The 19,898-nt window shown below is 39.2% G+C and overlaps 1 protein-coding gene and 1 long non-coding RNA gene across 2 annotated transcripts in view; one reads left to right on the top strand and one right to left on the bottom strand.

Moving 5' to 3' along the window:
• LOC6502870 (neuronal acetylcholine receptor subunit alpha-7) overlaps positions 1 to 19,898 on the bottom strand; it is a 580,669-nt gene that overhangs the window by 28,217 nt on the left and 532,554 nt on the right. The window lies entirely within an intron of this gene.
• LOC123257546 lies at positions 18,670 to 19,759 on the top strand. Its single transcript, XR_006507646.1, has 2 exons — positions 18,670 to 18,980; positions 19,041 to 19,759. It is a non-coding gene; the product is annotated as an uncharacterized LOC123257546 (long non-coding RNA).

The following is a 19,898-nucleotide window of genomic DNA, read 5'->3' as shown; positions in this document are numbered from 1 at the left end:
ATGTTCTATATATTATGTGTTATGTGTTAATTGAAGATCTATATAAAACAACGGATTTAATTTAAGAAACCTCTTGACGAGTTAAAACACCGGTGACGAATCTGCATGCGAAACCCAAAATATCTGATATCAATTTTAGTGACAAAAATATGCTACATAAGCGTACAAAATTGCTTATATAAAAAAATATTCTTGTTCGGCACGTGCAAGAAAAACAACAAAAAATCTGGCACGTGCCGAATAAGAATATTTCTTATATGCAATATGTGTTCACACAAGTTTGCTGTATGGCTTCATTTATATTTGTTAATAGCCAGCATTAACTCGATCTCACTAGTGACATGTATTTGCATCGGTACTATGTGCAGTAAGTTCACGGTTCTTTATTCATTTTGTGAGTAAGCCATCTTTTAAATTGTTATAAATAATAATCATTTTTATAAATAAAAATTTTTTTTGCAAATGAAAATTTTTTATTAGCAAAGAAATCCTTTATATTTTCCTTTTTATTTTCCATTACATGATACAAGGATATTATAGCATTTTTTTATATCCGTTATTCGAATCATGAATCTACCCCATAGAAAAGCTTGCGTGATACTTTAGCTGTTGTCTCTGTTAAACTTCGATATTAATATATTCTTAGAAATCGTTTAACCCGCAGTTCCAGGAATACTGCTGTATCTAAGTATGACTCTAGAGTGACTAAGTTAGGTGCACTTGAAGCACTTAAGAAGCGTCACATAGCATGTCAGCGTCCTGACGTTGATAAGTAGATTTAAATAGGTTTAAGATTTTCATATATCTTTCTTGTAAGAGAACTGTATGAAAAAAAACAGTTTTGAAACGGAACTCATTGGAGTAACCTTAACAACCTCTTAACAACCAGTTATATGTACGGAATTATACACACGTTTCCAAACTTTTGACAGAAGTTTCCAGAAGTGGTGCAGACACCATTGCCTTTTAAACTATATCCATATATAAGTCGGGTGGAGAAACGTCAGTGCCTGCGATGCACCCATTGCATTATTATATAAGCCACAGTCACATATGAAAAAAGTGTTATATTTTAACACCGTTTCTATCGTTATGTTGAGCATTTCGTTGAGTTGAGTTTTTTCGTTAATTTATGGCTTCATTTGACGTGACAATTTCTTAAGTTTAACGATATTTAGTCAAAAAAACTTAATATTTTCACTCTTGTATAAAAATATTTATGATAAAACTCGTTTTCTCTTTTCTGCGACCTCAAACTATATAAAAGGGATATAGTTTGAAAACTATTGTTGCTTTATTTTACCTTTTTGTGCATTTTTAATAAAATTAGTCAAAAAATAAAAAAAAGCGGTCCCCTGGAAACACATAGTGAGATATAGCCATGAAGCGAGTTAATGATTTTTATACCCTTGAAGAAGTTATGGTTCTCGTCGAAATTTTGAAACACAATGAAGATCACATCTTCCACTCTATAATTCAAAAAGAAATGAAAGCTAACTTCGGGCGGATCCGAAGTTGATAAACCCTTGAAGTTAGATAGCAACTGATATTATTATATATTTATCAGATCGTATAAAGTTGACCGATCCATATGAGAATTTCTTCATCAAATCCATTTTCTTTTCGTCGTCAATCAATCAATCCGTCTTTTCGTTTTTTTTTCTAGCGATGGCCGACGCCTTGCCTTCTTCTCGGCCGTTACAAAACTATCGATAAGTTTACATATGCTTAACATTTAGCCACTGTTCAAACATTTAGCCACACTTATTCTAATAATTTAAATTTACCCAAAAATTTATTACGGCGGCAACATTTGCTCTCCCGTAATTGATCCCGGTTCGTGGTCAGTGGCCCGGCGTCCAAAACCGCTACCTTTGTTGCTGGTCTTTCCAAAACAGCCTGCTGAGTCTTAATAGTCACGCGTCGAATTTGTCCGTCCCTGCCCATCATCGTGTTGGTCGCTCTTCCTCGAGATCATCCACGATAACTACGATGCTTCCAATGGTTATTGGAAGTCCCTCTCAAACCATTTGGTGCGCCAGATTAATACGGGCCCATACTCTTTAATTCATCGTTGCCAACCAGTCGTTTTGGCAGTGGCTTGTATCCATTCGCTGATCCCAACAGCAGGTGGTCCGGGGTTAGGGCGGCGTTATCCGTAGTGTCCAGACTTACAAACGTGAGCGGTCACGAGTTTCTCTGGCCCTCGTCGTTGAAAGAGTAATTTGGGCAAATGTTCATCATAATTTCTTTTGTTGTCCGGACGAGTCTCTCCCATGCTCCACCCATATGTGGTGCTCCTGGTGGGTTGAATCGCCACTTTATGCCGTCAAACTTAATGGTGATCTTATCGTACTCGATATTTTCCATCTCTTTGCGCACGGCTTTTTCCGTGGCTCTGAAGTTTGTCCCATTGGCTGAAAATATTTCCTTTGATGTCCCTCAAAAGGCCATAAAATTGGATACGCACATGATACATGAACTAGTATCCAGACTATAGGTGATCTCAAAATGCACCGCGCAACAATCTTTGGAAGCTTTCCGTTCTCGCTCTCGAAATCGGTGCCATCTACGGTGGCCTGGGAACTGCACTGTCAACCTTGCATCATTGGCATGTACTCCGCACAGATTTGTATAGCACTCGGAGCCGGCTGATGTAAAACGAAGCCATTTATTGCAATCTCGTGAGCGATATGATGGTACTTCTCGTAAAAGCTCCTCACCAATCGGTTTCCTTTGTGGAGAGCCGCGTAAAACGGATAGCGTTTTCATCTCTTTAGCGAAGGCGATGGCTTAGTTTTGCTTATATAATAGTATCTTCGCTTTGCTTACATGGGCCATCGTCATGGCTGCTGGCATGTCTTGCCCGGCACATTTCGCTCGTAACTGATCGACGAACAGGAGTATTAGCGTCACTGCTCTAGCAGACAGCAGAATATGCATACTCGCTGGCATTGATGAATGTGTGGAGCTCAATTTGACGTGGTTTTGATGTGTCTAAAGAAAAGTATCAACCCACCTCGAAAATCCTTATCTGCTCTGAAACAGTTTTCCAATGGCGCCAGTCTTCTAGTATCTTCTCTGGCAGCTCCTGATCCCAGTCCATATTAAGCCGCCATATACGCTGGAGAAGTATTTTTAGCCCTATCGTCTGGCACGAAAAGAATCCTAATGGATCGAAGATCAACATAGGGACTTGCAAAACTTCTTTCTGCCAGAACGTCGCATTTCAGTCTTGCAAATCTGCACAGAAACTTAAGAGGTTAGGTGGGTTTGCGGCTTCAAAAAAATCATTTTTTTTTATTTTTTACAAAATTCTTCAGAATCTTGAGAATATTCTACCAAATTTTCAAGTCGATTCCAATAAAAGTTTCGGAGATTTTTTCTGAAACGGTTTCGGCGCGTTTTTCTCAAAACTGTGTTTTCAAAGTCAATTGTCAAGATTTCTCGGAAACTACTTAACCGATCTTGATAAAATTTGGCACAGGCCTTTGGGATACAATTATCTAGAACTTGAACGAAGGATTTTTTTTCGTTGATAACAACTATTTAAAAAAAAAACTTTTCAAAAATTTTCACCAAAATTTTAATTTTTTGCAAAAAGGTCTCCCAAAAATCTAATTTTCACTTGTTTTTTTTTCCTTTTTCCCTTTCAATTAGGTCTGTACTAAAGGAAAATATTTAGTTTTTTCATTTCAGATGATTCTGTCAGGAATTGTGCTGTCAACGCGGAAGCACCATATTTCCCAGGGGTCATGGGAAATGACGTTTCAATGGCTGACTGTTTAATATTTTTTTCTGAAAATTTCCCAAATTCTTTTTTAAGTATGTATATTTAAAAAACTTAAAAGTTGCAATAAAATTTTTCATTCAAATAGTCAATTTTTTGGCCGCGCAAACCCACCTAACCCATTAAGCACATCCTTATGTCGGTCCCAGGTCATACCAAGTACCTTTTCAGTCGAACAAAAATCCACAAGCTTTTGGCTACCAACATTGCCATTACTTTGCATGCTCTTTAGGACTTCTTTCGGTTTTGACGACCAATTGCGTATATCGACCTCTTCGATGGACCTGTTTGAGGGTCTTGTTGGTGGTCTGGATGGCCTCCTGTTCGTTTTTCATGCTATCGATGTAGCCGTCGACGTAGTGCGCCTTTCAGATGGCGTTTAAGGCCAATAGGAAATCTTAATAGTGGGCTTACGCATTTTTATCTCGAACAAAGTGAGTTAAGAATGGTGCGCTACTGATCCCAAAATTCATAGCCCGCATGACATAAGTGTCTATTTTATCGCTGCTTCTGTCATACCACAAAAATCGTTGTGCATATTCTCCTCGCGGATGTTGATCCTGTGAAACATTTCCGCAATTTCACCGCAAATCACAATCTTTTTGACACAAGATGCTAGTAAGACCTCTATGAATGGTTTCGGGCAATCTGATCCCCTAAGTAGGTAGTCATTCAACGCACATCCGTGTGCTTTTACGGCTGCATCCCATACTAGCCTTATCTTACTTGGCTTATTAGAATTTCGCGCTATGAAAATCTGCAGATACCATGTACGGCTGTTCTCACAGTAGCTTTCCTCCTTGGATAGCTTAACCGCGTATCCAATGTCTAGAAGGTTCCTGACTCCAAGTCAATCTTCTTGTAATATCAGGTTCCTGAGAGACCTTTTTCTTTATACAGGTAAGGCGCTGGCAGTTTGTCGATGCCACCACGCTACGGAAAATCGACTTCGTATTACCCCGACTTCTCTTGGCAGGTGGTCTCTAATATTTTGACTGCTGTCTTATCTTTGGCTGAATGGTCCTTGATGTCATCGTGAAGCTCCTGCCAATCACAGTCGCAGTGATGCATGACAATGGATCGTTGTGGGTTTGGCGAACCTTGGATGCTCCACCCTAGCATTCAATTCGAAGCTATCGGTTCGTTCCATTTCCCTTCTCGGATCCTGCGAGGGACTGATAGCTTCCAATTATTCGACCCGATTAGCAATGTCGCCTGGGCAGAATAGGACTGTACGGTAAGTCTCTCAAATGCTGGAATCTGTTACATAGTTATTTCATCTCGACAGTCTGTATTGGTAATGCTAGGTTCTGAACGGTGTGGACCTTGTTCAGCCAATAAACTTTATCAGAATTAATTTCCGAGATTTGGACTGATGCTTTCATGGATTCCCTCTCAAATGCTTTCATAAATTGACGCAGCTTGGCCTCGTCTTCCCAATCTTTGGAATACAGATGCGTCTACTGAGGTCACGGATGATCCTTCGCCTAGGAATGCATAGATGCGAAAGAATTGACTTCCGTGGTTATCGCCTCGATACGTACTCACGTGATTTGTGGACTGTCATGTTCCGTGTGAAGTAACTCATGGTGCTTCCTTGTACAGCCGTTAAATCCAGAGTTCCCGCTTTGGCATCTTTTGCGATATACTTTGAGGCAGCAGAAACAGGCTTTACACGCTCTGATTATCTGTGCTCCGTATTAACGCAATGACTTTTTGTGCCAGTCTTTGCACCTTTTCCACCGTTCTCTTTAGGATATGTTCTGGTCTGCCGAAAAACATCTTCAAAGTGATGATGACATTTGGAACTAAGTTAGAAGTTTATCTTTAACCAGTTCGCGACCAGTTGAGACGTATAATTTGTTACACGTTAGTATATGCGGCTGCTGTGGTGCTGTGTTCGAACGTGCTGATAAATAGCGGTCACTCTTCGGGATCATCACTAAATGTTGGACGATCCTAGCTTGCCTAACTTGCCGGGTCGCTATTTGACTGCTCGTTGGTGAATCTGTAGCTCGAACCATCACGACTTCCGGAACGACAGGGAGTCTCATCTGCATTAGAAGTTGATACTTTTTTCTATGAACATTGCCTCCGATTGACTCTTCTTCTCTAGCATCTGTAAAAGTAATTGGCTCTTGGTCCACTCCGAATTGCCTTCCTGCGCGTGCATGTTCTCTCCGCTGCCAACAATACCGATCGGTATAGCGTATCGACAGCTAGCGCTTTGTCGTGCGGTTTGGGGGTAGCCGTTGTGTCTTCACGTGTTAGAGGCTGTACCAGTGCTATACTGCCGTGCGGTGATATGTGGCTACAACCCACAAGGCAGAAATCGCAATTCCAGCCGTTGCTCTCGATGTCGTTGTCTACGCCGGCACACTCAAAATGGAACCACCTTCCGCAAACGTCACACTAACGCCATATTTCTGATGCTGTCTCGCATGCTACCTACATTTTACCTACATTTCCTTCTAGGGCTGACGCCTTTACCTCTGATTTGCAGGCAACGAATTTGCAGGCTAAAAACTAGAAAGAAATTCTAACTTCGGGCGGAGCCGAAGTCCTCTTGCCCCCTCTTAGCCGATACCCTTGCAGTTAGGTAGCAGCTTATATTATTATATATATATCGGATATATAGTTGGCCGATCCCTGTAAGAATTTTACCATCCAATCAATTTTCTATCACTTCCCACATAAAAATTTAGGGAACAGCCCAAAGCATCTTTAAAAATACCAAGGTTACGCCATTTTCGATCGTTCAGCTGTAGGATATAGTTGGCTGATCCTTATAAAAGTTTGAAGATGGTATATTTTGGCAAAATTTAACATGTGTGGAGTGTCCCAACCCTCTAACTTAACACTAATGTTATGGCATTTCCGATCAAACAGTTATATGGAAGCTATAGGATATAGTCGACCGATCCCGGCCGTTCCGACTTATATACTGCCTGCAAACAAAAGAAAGATGTGTGCAAAGTTCAAGTTGATAGCTCTCAGTTGATAGTTGATGTCTCCTTCTCTGCACTGCATACTTTTGACCTAAAGTATAATACCCTCTGTAAGGAAATAAATATAGAGAAATGGGGAATCAAGCCCCAGGCCCAACTAAAAAAACTAGAATGGGAATGGAAAACTAGAAAAAACTAGAATGGAATCTTCAGGCGGAGCCGAAGTTCATATACCCTTGCCGTCAGCCAACGGGTACTACAGGGGGCATAACCCGTGAGTCGTCACGTGCCGTAACTGTGTACACCGCAGGTAGTGCGACTATACTCTCCTCGTGAGGGCGGATGGTTACAGGTCCCTGTAAGGTCATGTCTCTGACGAGGATGTTGGCTAACTGTAGTCGGGCGGGGAGAATAATACTCACTTCCTCAAATCACCCCACTCCAAGGTGGAACAGCGTATGCCGAGGGATGCATGTCCGGGGCGTTCACGGACGTTAATATGCGGACTCTGGGATACCGGCCGACCCCTCTGTTTCAACTAGGCTTATCATGATATGTCATGAGGGTCACACCCCTCCCCGCCTACTTGTGAATTCGAATAGATTTATATAGTGGATAACGGAATTCTCTAATAAAGTCCGAAAATGGGATTATTGATCCGTCTGTCTCAAGGCAGAGAGAGGCCAAGGAGATTTTGGGATGGCGAAGTTCCCCACAGAGGGCCAACATCCGAAAGCGGGATGCGCCGGTGTAGGGGGGGATGCCAAGTCATCGACCTCCAAAACGGGGCCCACTATGGGACCACCGAACGGTGTGGGGGAAAAGATCCCAAGAATGACCCCGGGCCCTTCACGGGACGGCGAAGTCCCCAAGAAAAGCTTCATTCCGGCTGTAAACCACTCTTTACAGCGGAAGGGCTCCTACAAAGATAGGAAGAAAGTGGCCTTCATTTTAATGTTCATCCCTTCATTCTGATGGCGGACCCGTCGACGGAATCTAACTCGGATCAGGCCGAGATTACAAAATGGGAAATAGAGATCCTGCCCGATTTTCAGCCAGCAAAGGCGCGTATTAGGCTGGATCCCAAGAAGCCGACAGAAGTAGGCGCCTCTGCCAAGAGGCGAAAAGGAGAGGTCGACTGAAGGTGGACCGCCCCTAGCTAAGAAAAAGAAGGTGCAGACACAACAGGCGAACAGGTCCTTCGCTGAAGCGGAGAAAGCAGTGGGGTTACGGCGGCTGGTTGTCCTCACACTGAACAAGGAAGCCCCGAGGATCCTTAAAGGTTCCGGCAACCGGATGAAATGCGGTTTCGAGCACATAGCAGTGAGGATCTGAAGTCGAACAAGTCGAATGGGAGGTGTAAATCAGGAGGCATCGAAAGAATGTCAGATGTAGAGGAGGACATTCTGGAGGGGTGGAAAGTGACTTGGCAAGGGCTCTTGGAGGCGTCGGAATGGAGGAGGACTCGCTGCTGGGCTCCGACACTGAGGCGGAAGTTACTGAGGTGTATAATCTAAAGGATGTCCCTGACACTCCTACAGATCAATCTCCAGCACCTGGGGCATCCGCTGCCCCCCTGCTCCACCTCACAGCGAGTGGAGCTGATGTGGCCCTCATCCAAGTACCCTGGATCCACGAAGATAGGATTCTTGGTTTGACGACGTCAAAGTTCAGGCTTTGCACAGCCCACAGGTAAAAAACGAGCTTTTATTCTCTCAAAAAAGAATACTTATATCTTCTTACTACCATATTTCAGTAATGAAGACCACGTTGCCGCAACTATAAAGGGCCCAGGCTGCTCTCTTAAAATGTGCTCAGCGTATATGGGCCACGACCACGCTTGTACACGACAGCAAAGGGAGAAAGATCGGCCGACTAATAGGATCCAACTCCCATCACCTTCAATGAGAAAGCACTGACACAAACGAGAGGGGGGAGTCAATCTTCGATTTCACATTAAGCTTTAAACTCATAGTGGGTAACAGAGGCTCAGAGCCCACCTTATCGTCAAGAATAGGAGAGAAGTCCTTGACATAACCCTATACTCGTACTACCTAGCTGAAGCAGTCACCAGCTAGAAGGCTCTCGATAAGCACTCCTTTTAGGACCATCGCTACGTCGAGATAGCGGCAAGCTTTGGAAACTTCACTAAGCTAGCATTACGCAATCAAAGGAAGGCTAACTGGGAGCTGTAAAAAATAATTCAAGATAGATCTTTAGGGGAACCACCTTCAGGGATTGTTGTTACTTATGAGGGACTTAACGCTTTGGTAGAGACACTTAAAGGAGGCGTAGCGTAATCTACGTGACCCATAAGAGAATGGACAGCTGCTGATCGAAAAAGCCACTTTGGTGGACCTCGGCGCTAGCATCCTTCAAGAAAAATGCACGTATGGCCTTCAACCACGACTATAGCACCAATACGGACGAGGCATGGGAGACATCGCCACACCGCCAAGGACTATAGACCTTTAAGTCTCTCGTCCCTCTTTCTTAAGACAATGGAAAGGCTCATAAGTCTCCATCTCCACCTTACCATAAACCCAAACGACATATCATGCTATAGGATATGCCGATCATGACAAAGAATTTTTACAATTGTTTTTTTTTGACATAGTAGGTGCCTTTAACAACATTCCGCAATGATCCATCATCGACGCACTGACGGGACTTGGAATAGACGATCAATCTGTTCACCTAATGCGGCAGATCCTAGTCAATAGGAGTGTCGAGACGAATCTTGGAGGATCGTCTATTCAAAGATGCGACATGACGGGCACACCGCAAGGAGGAAAGGAGAAATTCTCGCAAACCTTATGACAGAAAGGCTGGGAGTACTCTCACTCGCATTCTAGACCTACTACCAATGGAACTTATTGGCATTAAACCTGCCACACTATTGGCAATAGGACTACGTGAGGTGAACCTTTGGAGTAGGACTAGTTTTGGTCACACCAGAACTGGACTTCATGCTGGAGAGGGGTACAGTCTGCTCTATGCCCGTCGATCAACCCACCATGCAAATCTAGGGAGGAGTGGGATACGCAAGCCGCATACGCAGTTCTAAAAATAGATTGGTTATCAGCAAGTACACCTGCAGTGACAATCCTCTAGCAGCACAAGAAGCTCAAAACTAACTATGCGCGATCCACCAGACATATGGAAGGAGGAACTTTCTCCAACCAGTAAATACCTAATCATATCCCGAACCGACGATTCAACCTTTAAAGGCGTATCACCATTTAATATAAAAAAAGTAATTGATATAACGTGCGGAGGCGAAGTCGTCAGTTGTAAGAAATTACGCGACGGTAACCTACTCCTACAAACGAAAAACATTAGACAAGCCGAAAAACTCCTAAAACTTACAAACATATTGCACATACCCGTAGCAGTCTCTGAACACAGAACCCTAAACTACTCAAAGGGTGTAATATACTCAAATGATCTGCGAGGAATTGATGAGGAAGAGATTCTTGAAAATATAAAAAGCCAAAAAGTGTCAGCCGTAAGGAAAATTATGAAGAACTTTACAAGTGAGCCGACAGAATCTGGACTTATCACCCTAACATTTTAAAAACTCGACCTCCCCGACCACGTATATATAGGATATGAAAGGGTCCAAGTTTGTCCTTATATACCAGCTCCAATCCGATGCAACAACTGCCTACGACTAGGTCATCTCCAAAAATTATGTAAAAACACAGAGGCCTGCTTTATGTGCAGCCAACCTACCCATATTGACATAGCATCAGGAGAAAAATGCGAGCGTGGAACCTGCTGCATCAACTGCACCGAAAAAAAGATACCAGATAATAAGCACCACCCTAGAGACAGAAACTGTCCTGTCTTTATTTCCCATAAGGAAGTACAAGCTATAAAAACCCTCCAAAAAGTAGACAACCGAACAGCCTGGTCGATCTACAGGAAAAGACACCACCATAACGGGTCTCTATACGCATCGGTTGCCAGCTCAATGCAACACAAAACACCTCAACCACATAGATTGACACAGACTACCCTCGACAATAGCTTCAACCTCTCAAAACCCACCATCAACAGAAGACACTGGCAGACCCATCATAGGATACGATGACAAGGAAGACGAATCTTTGCTAACCGACTCCAGTATTGAAAATAACAGTAAGGATAGGGCAAACAGTCAAGTAAATATTCTCCCTAGAAATATAAGTAATAGGACTAAAAGAAACCTTATCAACAAAGATAAATCAAACAGCACAACTCTAACAAGATCAAAGCTTAAAATTTTCCTCGTCAGATATAGAAAACACAATACCACAGTCATCAACACCCTCAGTCATCTCTGGTGACTTTAACGCTTGGAACACCCTCTGGGGCTCCCCCAAGAGCAATCGCAGGGGTAGCATTCTCGGAGAATATATTCTTAAAAACAACTACATAATTTTAAACAACGGCCAACCAACCCATTTCTCCACACACAGCTCCTACACCCACATCGATCTTGTTTTATGCTCACCAACCCTCAATTCACTGTGAGTTTAAAATAGCGGATTCACCCCAGGGTAGTGACCACTTCCTAATTACAATTCAACTCTTTAATGAAGAAAAAAATATATTCAATTACACAAGTAAATTTTTAACTAAAAAAGCTAATTGGGAAAAATTTGAAAGTCTTACAAACTGTTTCCATACCCAAATCCCGGTTTCAACGAACACAAACATAGAACACAGGAACATAAATAAAATAATACTATAGCAACCTCTAAAAACTCAACACAATGTTCCATGGTGGAATAAAGAACTAAAAATCCTGAAATCTAAAAAAAACAGAGCATGGAGATTATTCAATAAGGATGTGACTCAAGATAACCTAATACAATATAAAAAAGCTAACGCCCAGTTCAGAAGAGAAATTCGACTAAGTAAGAAGGAAAGCTTACACGTACTGACCTCAGCAATTTCAAACCAATCCAAGGCGGATTTGATCTGGAATAACATTAGACAATTTTGCGGAATTCACAAATCAACACACATTCATTGCATTCAAGATACGAATAAAAACTCAACGGTCACAAATGCAAAAGACATAGCTGCAGCCTTTTCCAAACACTGGTCATCTAAATCAGAGGACCAAAACTTCTCACAGGCATTTATAGAAGCAAAAAAAAACACAAACAGACAAGACACCAACTATCTACCCAAAAACATAGCCGTCTTACAAACTGTTTCCATACCCAAATCCCGGTTTCAACGAACACAAACATAGAACACAGGAACATAAATAAAATAATACTATACCAACCTCCAAAAACTCAACACAATGTTCCATGGTGGAATAAAGAACTAAAAATCCTGAAATCTAAAAAAAACAGAGCATGGAGATTATTCAATAGGGATGTGACTCAAGATAACCTAATACAATATAAAAAAGCTAACGCCCAGTTCAGAAGAGAAATTCGACAAAGTAAGAAGGAAAGCTTACACGTACTGACCTCCGCAATTTCAAACCAATTCAAGGCGGATTTGATCTGGAATAACATTAGACAATTTTGCGGAATTCACAAATCAACACACATCCATTGCATTCAAGATACGAATAAAAACTCAACGGTCACAAATGCAAAAGACATAGCTACAGCCTTTTCCCAACACTGGTCATCTAAATCAGAGGACCAAAACTTCTCACAGGCATTTATAGACGCAAAAAAAAACACAAACAGACAAGACACCAACTATCTTCCCAAAAACATAGCCGACTTTATGGAACAAGACATTACGTATACAGAATTCAATGCTGCTTTGAACAGTTTAAAGGGGAACACCCCAGGTAACGATAAAATTAACTACTCAATGATAAAGCACATTGCAATACCAGTAAAAACCAGAATGATAAATTTTTTCAACTCAATCCTAGATTCTTTCATTCCTCAAGCTTTTAAAATTAGTACAGTAGTCCCAATTCATAAATCAGGCAAAGAAAAAACGTCCATAGAATCATTCAGACCGATCTCCTTAAACCCATGCATAGCAAAAACACATGATAAAATAATCTCTGTTCAAGCATTGAACACGATAAAAATTCCAAACATAGAATGTAGGAGATCGGACCCATGTGAATAAGTGATTAACAGCATGGTTTGAAAGACGATCTCCTGCAGTCTAACCAAATATTTATGTGGTGCACTTGAAGCACTTAAGAAAGGATCACATAGCATGTCAGCGAGCAGTCCGTTGATAAGTAGTTTTAAATAGATTTAAGATTTTCATGTATGTTTCTTGTAAGAGAATTGTAAGAAATAAAAAGTTTTAAAACGGAACTCATTGGAGTATCACGAATATTTACGGGGCTCCTCTTAACATTTGGTCCATCGAGATCCCCTGACGTTTTCCCCCCTGTGGTAAGAGACTCAGGTTTAAAAAACTGGCCCCTATAAGTGGCTGTTGAAAAAATTAAAATTCTCAGCCCAGGGTAGCTAAAAAACAAGAAAGGAAAGCTAACTTCGGGCGGAGCCGAAGTTGATATACCCTTGCAGTTCAGTCGCAGTCCGCTAGGTGGCGCCACGCATCTTATATTATTAGATATATAGAAGATCGTATATAGTCGGCCGATCCTTATGAAATTTGGCAAATCAGATTATTTTGTCCAAAATAGAATCTGTACCAAGTCCCATCTTTCTAACTTAAAAAACACCAAAGTTATGCCAATTCCGATCGTTGTATGACAGCTATAGGATATAGTCGGCCGATCCTTATGAAATTTTGTACACAAGATATATTGGTCAAATATAACATGTGTGGAAAGTCCCAACCCTCTAACTTAAAAAACACCAAAGTTATGGCATTTCCGATCAATCAGTTATATGGCAGCTATAGGATATAGTCGACCGATCCCGGCCGTTCCGACTTATATACTGCCTGCAAAGGAAAGAAGGGTGTGTGCAAAGTTTCAACTCGATAGCTTTAAAACTGAGAGACTAGTTTGCGTAGAAATGGACAGACGGACAGACGGACAGACGGACATGCTCATATCGACTCAGGAGGTGATCCTGATCAAGAATATATATACTTTATAGGGTCGGAGATGTCTCCTTCACTGCGTTGCACACTTTTGACCAAAATTATAATACCCTCTGCAAGGGTATAATTAAAAATATTTCTCAGCAGAGTAGAAACGGTGTCCGATCTAATAAATATTGAAGGGCTTAATAATAAAGATATGCCCAAAATAAAAGAGCTCAGAGAAGATGTGGAAATACACATTGAGCTCATGAATAATATAATCGAAGTGGGTCGATTAGAAAAGGTAGAAGGTAGTAATCCTAAAATGGACGAACTACCTACCCTACCAAAAAAAAGAAATTTAATATTGAGGCTCTGCAACAATATGAGGGCCAAGTAAAAAAGTCAAATGACATTCAAAACTTGACAGATGTCATAGAATTTTTAGATCAACGGCTTAGTTCGTTGACATCAGTTGGAAATGAGTTGCCAACTAGAAAAATAATAAAAAATAATCACAAAAATAATCACACAAATAACCAAGCATGCCCGATGTGCAAAATGCCCGGGCATGAATTAAGTTTTTGCTATAAATTTAAAGTATTAAGTCCTCAGGAAAGAACGAATATGGTTAAAAAATTGAATTGGTGCTACAGATGTTTAAAGCACAATTCAAACTCGAAATGTCCAAGCGAGCTAGTATGCTCGTATTGTCAAAAACTACACCATAGCATGTTACATTTTAAAAAAGAGAATGTAAATACATGCATGACCTCTGAACCATCGTTGTTGGCCACGGCGTATGTTCAGATTAAAGGTCAAGATGGTAAATTCGGGAAATTTAAAGCATTGATTGACAATGGGTCACAAAGCACTCTAATTTCTGAAGAAGCGGCACAAAAACTTAAGTTGCCAAAAATAAAAGCACACACTGAAATAAGTGGAGTGTCAGCAACAGGTGCCTGTGTTTCAAATCACAAATTAAAATTGACAATTAAAAATAATATTAAATATTCAAAAGAAATGAGCACAAACGCAATTGTTTTGCCAAAACTAATGAAATGTCTTCCCACAAATACAATTTTCATAAATAAGTCGGATTGGAAAGGATTCTATTTAGCGGATCCCAATTTCGACAAACCTGGTCGAATTGACCTGGTAATTGGTGCGGATTTATATCCACAAATTTTACTGCCGGAGATAACCAAAAAGGGTATGCTTCTTGGGCAAAAAACTATCTTTGGATGGACAGTGTCAGGATGCACGAAATCCAGGGGTAGTAATTCAATCGTAGCAACCAGTATCGTGCTTAAAAAAAATGGACCGATATTGGAAGGTAGAAAAAGAGGATAGCAATGACATAAAAACAGAAATAGGTACAACTAATTTTAAAAAATTTACTAAAAAAGATGATAGTTGCCATCCAGCGAGGTGGCCTCTAAGGAAGTCAAGAAGCATTAGCTTCGGCTTATATAGGAGAAATAAAAGAGATTCCGAAAATAGCTTGGGACCCTCTAAAGCCTCCTGTTATGAACCATACAGCAGAAATAGTTCATCTGGCCAAACAAATAGAAGATTTGAAAGCAAAAAATTTAGAATTGAAAAATATCGACTTTCATCATGTGTCAGGTCATAGCTCGTTAATTTTAATAATGATAATCATAACTGTACTGATTGTATCCTATGTAAGAAAATTAAAGTCGAGAAGACAATTGATAGCATTGCCAACCCCAATGCCGAATGTTTAAAAAAAAAAATGTTTTTTTATATGTTTATTGTATAATGTAATGGTTTCATACATTTAATTAAGTAATCAATTAAAAAAAAAACGAAAAGCTACATATATCTAAAAATAATAAGAAACAAAATAAGTAAAAATTACAGTCCACTAGAAAATCGAATAAATAAAGTTTTCAAGATGTCCACTAATAACAAAAATTAAAAAAATATATATTACAGTCCACGAAAAAGTCGAACAAAAATAATTAATTAAGAAAAATGTAAACACAAGTCAAGCACTTTTGTGGCCCCTTGCAGGATGTTCAAACATTAAATTGAACATGGGAGCTAATAAAATAACTTAAACAATGTTAAACTATTTAAAAATATGTAATAGAATGATATAATTAACGAAATATTGTTATCGAACAATTATAATAATAATAATTTTCTAATATTGAAGAAAAGAAATTTATAAAAACAAAAGTATACATGTACAGTCCGATATCAAGTGTTATCAAAGGACAATATAATGAATTTAAAATATATAAAATGTACACCTTTTTTGTGGCCCTTTGCAGAATGTTCAAGCATTGAACACGATAAAAATTGCAAACATAGAATGTAGGAGATCGGACCCATGTGAATAAGTGATTAACAGCATGGTTTGAAAGACGATCTCCTGCAGTCTAACCAAATATTTATGTGGTGCACTTGAAGCACTTAAGAAAGGGTCACATAGCATGTCAGCGAGCAGTCCGTTGATAAGTAGTTTTAAATAGATTTAAGATTTTCATGTATGTTTCTTGTAAGAGAATTGTAAGAAATAAAAACAGTTTTAAAACGGAACTCATTGGAGTATCACGAATATTTACGGGGCTCCTCTTAACAATCTCCAAGCGACTTTGATGGTTTGTTACCTCTAACAAACTTCTCAACAGCCGTCAAATAGGATTCAAAAAAGGGAAGTCTGTGATAGACTGTCTACTATACGTAGATGCAATCATAAGCAGGTCCCTCTCAGAAAAAAAGCATGTATCAATCATATTCCTTGATTTCGAAAAAGCATTCAAGAAAGTAGGACTTCACACCATTAAAAGCCAACTGACAGATTGGGGATGTGGACCTAGATTAACAAAATACGTAACCCAATTTATGACGAACCGCAAAATCAGAGTCAGAGTAAACCACAGGCAATCACTAATCCACCCACTCCACAACGGGATACCCCAGGGTTCCCCATTGTCGGTAATTTTGTTCCTTATAGCATTCAATAGCTTATCTAACACCATTAGCATACATAAAAATTTCAACTTCATTGCATTTTCTGACGACTACAACATTATCGTTGACCTGAAAAAAGAAAAGAACCCGCTTATTGATTTAAACCGCCTCTTTCAGGACATTAACAACTGGTGTGATACATCAGGAGCAGCATTATCTCTTTCGAAACATATACATATTTGCAGAAAACATTCCTGCACCTGCCGAGTATCCACACAAACACAAATCATTGACTCAATGCAGGAATTAAAAATACTAGGATTATCATTCGACTCAAAATACAGCTGGAAACCGCATATTAAGAATTTAAAAAAATCTCTGACAAATTCCTCAAATATAATAAAACTCCTAGCAAATGACAAATACAATTGTCAGCCAACAACACTAGTCCAAATCGTAAAAAGCGTATCAGTTTCAAAAATAGATTTTGGCCTGCCACTATATGGGCTAGCACCAAAATCAGTATTAAAACCCATCAAAACTATACTGAACAATGCACTTCGAACCGCGTTAGGAGCCTTCTGTTCAACTCCTACTTATAATATCTATGTGGAATCCAATGTCACCCCTCATGAAACAAGATTACAACACCTTCAAGCTAAATTATCAAAAACCATAATCCAATCAACAGATACTCCACTGAAACCAATAATTGACAAAATTTTAAAAAACAAAATCACAAAATACAGAAACTCGGCCATATATAAAAGTATAATTTCTTGTACCAACCTAGGCCTTTCTCTCAATACAGTAAAACTCATACCAAAAACAAAACTGCCCTGGCATTTAAAATCAGAAACAATAGACACAAACCTAAGCAAATACAGCAAAGATCAAACAAATATATCAATATTCAGAAAAGAATTTTCAGACATAAAATCAAAAATGAACAACTTTACATTTAATTATACTGACGGATCACTATACAACAATATACCTGCGTACGCTATTACCACAGAAAATTACATCCTTAAAATGGCCATACTTCCGCCCTACTCCTCAGTCTATTCAGCTGAGATAATTGCTATACTAGAAGCCATTGAAATAAGTCGAACAATGAAAGGAAAAATCTACATTTGCTCCGACTCACTCTCTGCCTTAAAGTGTATAACAAATATCGACAATGCCTCATATTACCCGGCAATAATAAGAAGTTTACTAACAAACCTGCATCCAAAAATAAAAATCCTATGGACCCCAAGCCACGTAGGAATCATAGGGAATGAATTTGCTGACGAAGCCGCTAAACACGCAACTATGGCACCCTTGATCACAACAAAAAATCTCAATCAGACCGATATAAACAGATACATAAAATATAAACTATCCAACAACTCGCAAAACCAAATTCAATACACGTCAAGCTGGTACCAATCTTTAAACACAAATAAAACTAACATCTACGATTACTCCAAAAACAAGGAAATTTCCAGCCTTTCAAGACGAGAACAAACGAAATTCATTAGACTACGTCTAGGACACACAAGACTCACCCATCAGTATAGATTGGTGCATTCAACATCCAATACCTGCCAGTTTTGCAACCAAGCCCCAATGACTTTAAACCACATATTCAATGAATGTATAGCTTTTAACCCAGCTCGTATCCCCTTCCCTAATGGTAATCTCCACTCTTCCCTTTCAAACCCCACAAACACCAACATCCTCAACATCCTAAACTTTCTTAAGATTAAGATCAAGCAAACATATACAGACTATTTAGCCCCATACTTGAATACATTTATATTAGGTATTATTGTAATTATTTAGTAATTGTGCTAAAAACTTGAATATTATTTAAATTGAATATTAATTAAACAATAATAGTAATAATAAATATAAATTTAGAGCCAGCCGAAAGCCTTAGTAGCTATGGCTGCAACACCCCCCCTGTAGCTTTAGTTTGTAATTTAAGCATACAGATTGTAAATAAATAAATAAACAAAACAAACAAAACAAAAACAAAAAGCTTGGTTAAGCTTAAAGTTCCTTATCTATTGATAATCAATTATCTACCTAGAATTGAGCATTTAAGTATCGGTCTAAGCATAGAATAAGCAGCGGCCAAGTTCTTTTCTCTTGTGGCTGCTAAGATAAGCGTATTGCTCGCGGTTAAACTCAAGTATATATTTAACCCCCGGAAAAAAGAACACGTGGTGGGAAATTTCCACCTAAGTTTCCCAAAGCTTAAACGCCGAGGGAAGTAAGCAGCGCTCAGTGCATTAGAAGTGAATAACATTTTTGTGGTGCCAATTAAGGTAAATAAAACCTTTGTTTTCGGCGTCACGTGTTTTTTTAATTCGACTTATTTTTTTTAGGTCGAATTGGCACCCAGTAAGAACCTATTTTTTTTATTGTTCTTACATTGGGAATAAGTTTATAAGTCCCCAACTAGCCAGTTTTACCCTAAGAAGGGCTCGCAGCGCCACACCGCGGGATCAGAAGGATTAACTATAATTAGAGTGAGAGATACAATTTTTTCTTGGAAGTAAGGTGCATGTGCCAATAATTTTCCCTCATTAACTAAAACCCGCCAATGGCCAGCATATGCACCAGAATCGTCCAATGACGTCACGCATCGCCCCAAGACAGTTACGCCTGTCCCATGTGGTTTCTGGAATTATTAATTTGATTTAGTTATTTTTATTTTGGTAGTATTTATTTTTTTGGAGCTTGGCGTTTAATAATGTAAGAAAATAACTTTTCCAGTTCCCTTAATTTTGTATTTTTTATTTAATTACTTAAATACTAAACATGAATGGTTCGGAAATATTAAATAGTTTGGTGAATATATATATATATACATACATAAAAATAACCTTTATGCCCTAAAATTATAGATTCTTGAGCGATGAACCCGACAAAAGATCTTTTGGACGTGGAAAATAAACTCGATTTAAGTGAAAAAAAAAACACATTACCCCAAATTAAAAATTGTTTGTGGTTAGGCCGATTTTTCTCAGTGTACTAAAAGCTTTACCTGAAAGATTTTTGTTTGCCAAACGGTAAAATCGAACCATGCGGTTTGCAATTAAAATATACAACAATGGTAAACTGAAGAAAAAAAAAAAAGAAAAATTTTTCTGGCACATGAATGCTAACAGTTGATGATTATATGTATATATATATTTTCCTTTTACTTTGGAGACATTTTAAATATAAATTTAGGAAATAAT

The sequence above is a fragment of the Drosophila ananassae genome, chromosome XL (genome assembly GCF_017639315.1).
Source record: "Drosophila ananassae strain 14024-0371.13 chromosome XL, ASM1763931v2, whole genome shotgun sequence".
In the NCBI taxonomy this organism is placed as follows: domain Eukaryota; kingdom Metazoa; phylum Arthropoda; class Insecta; order Diptera; family Drosophilidae; genus Drosophila; species Drosophila ananassae.
Note: the sequence above shows the minus strand (reverse complement) of the source record. Positions and strands in the feature narration are given on the sequence as shown.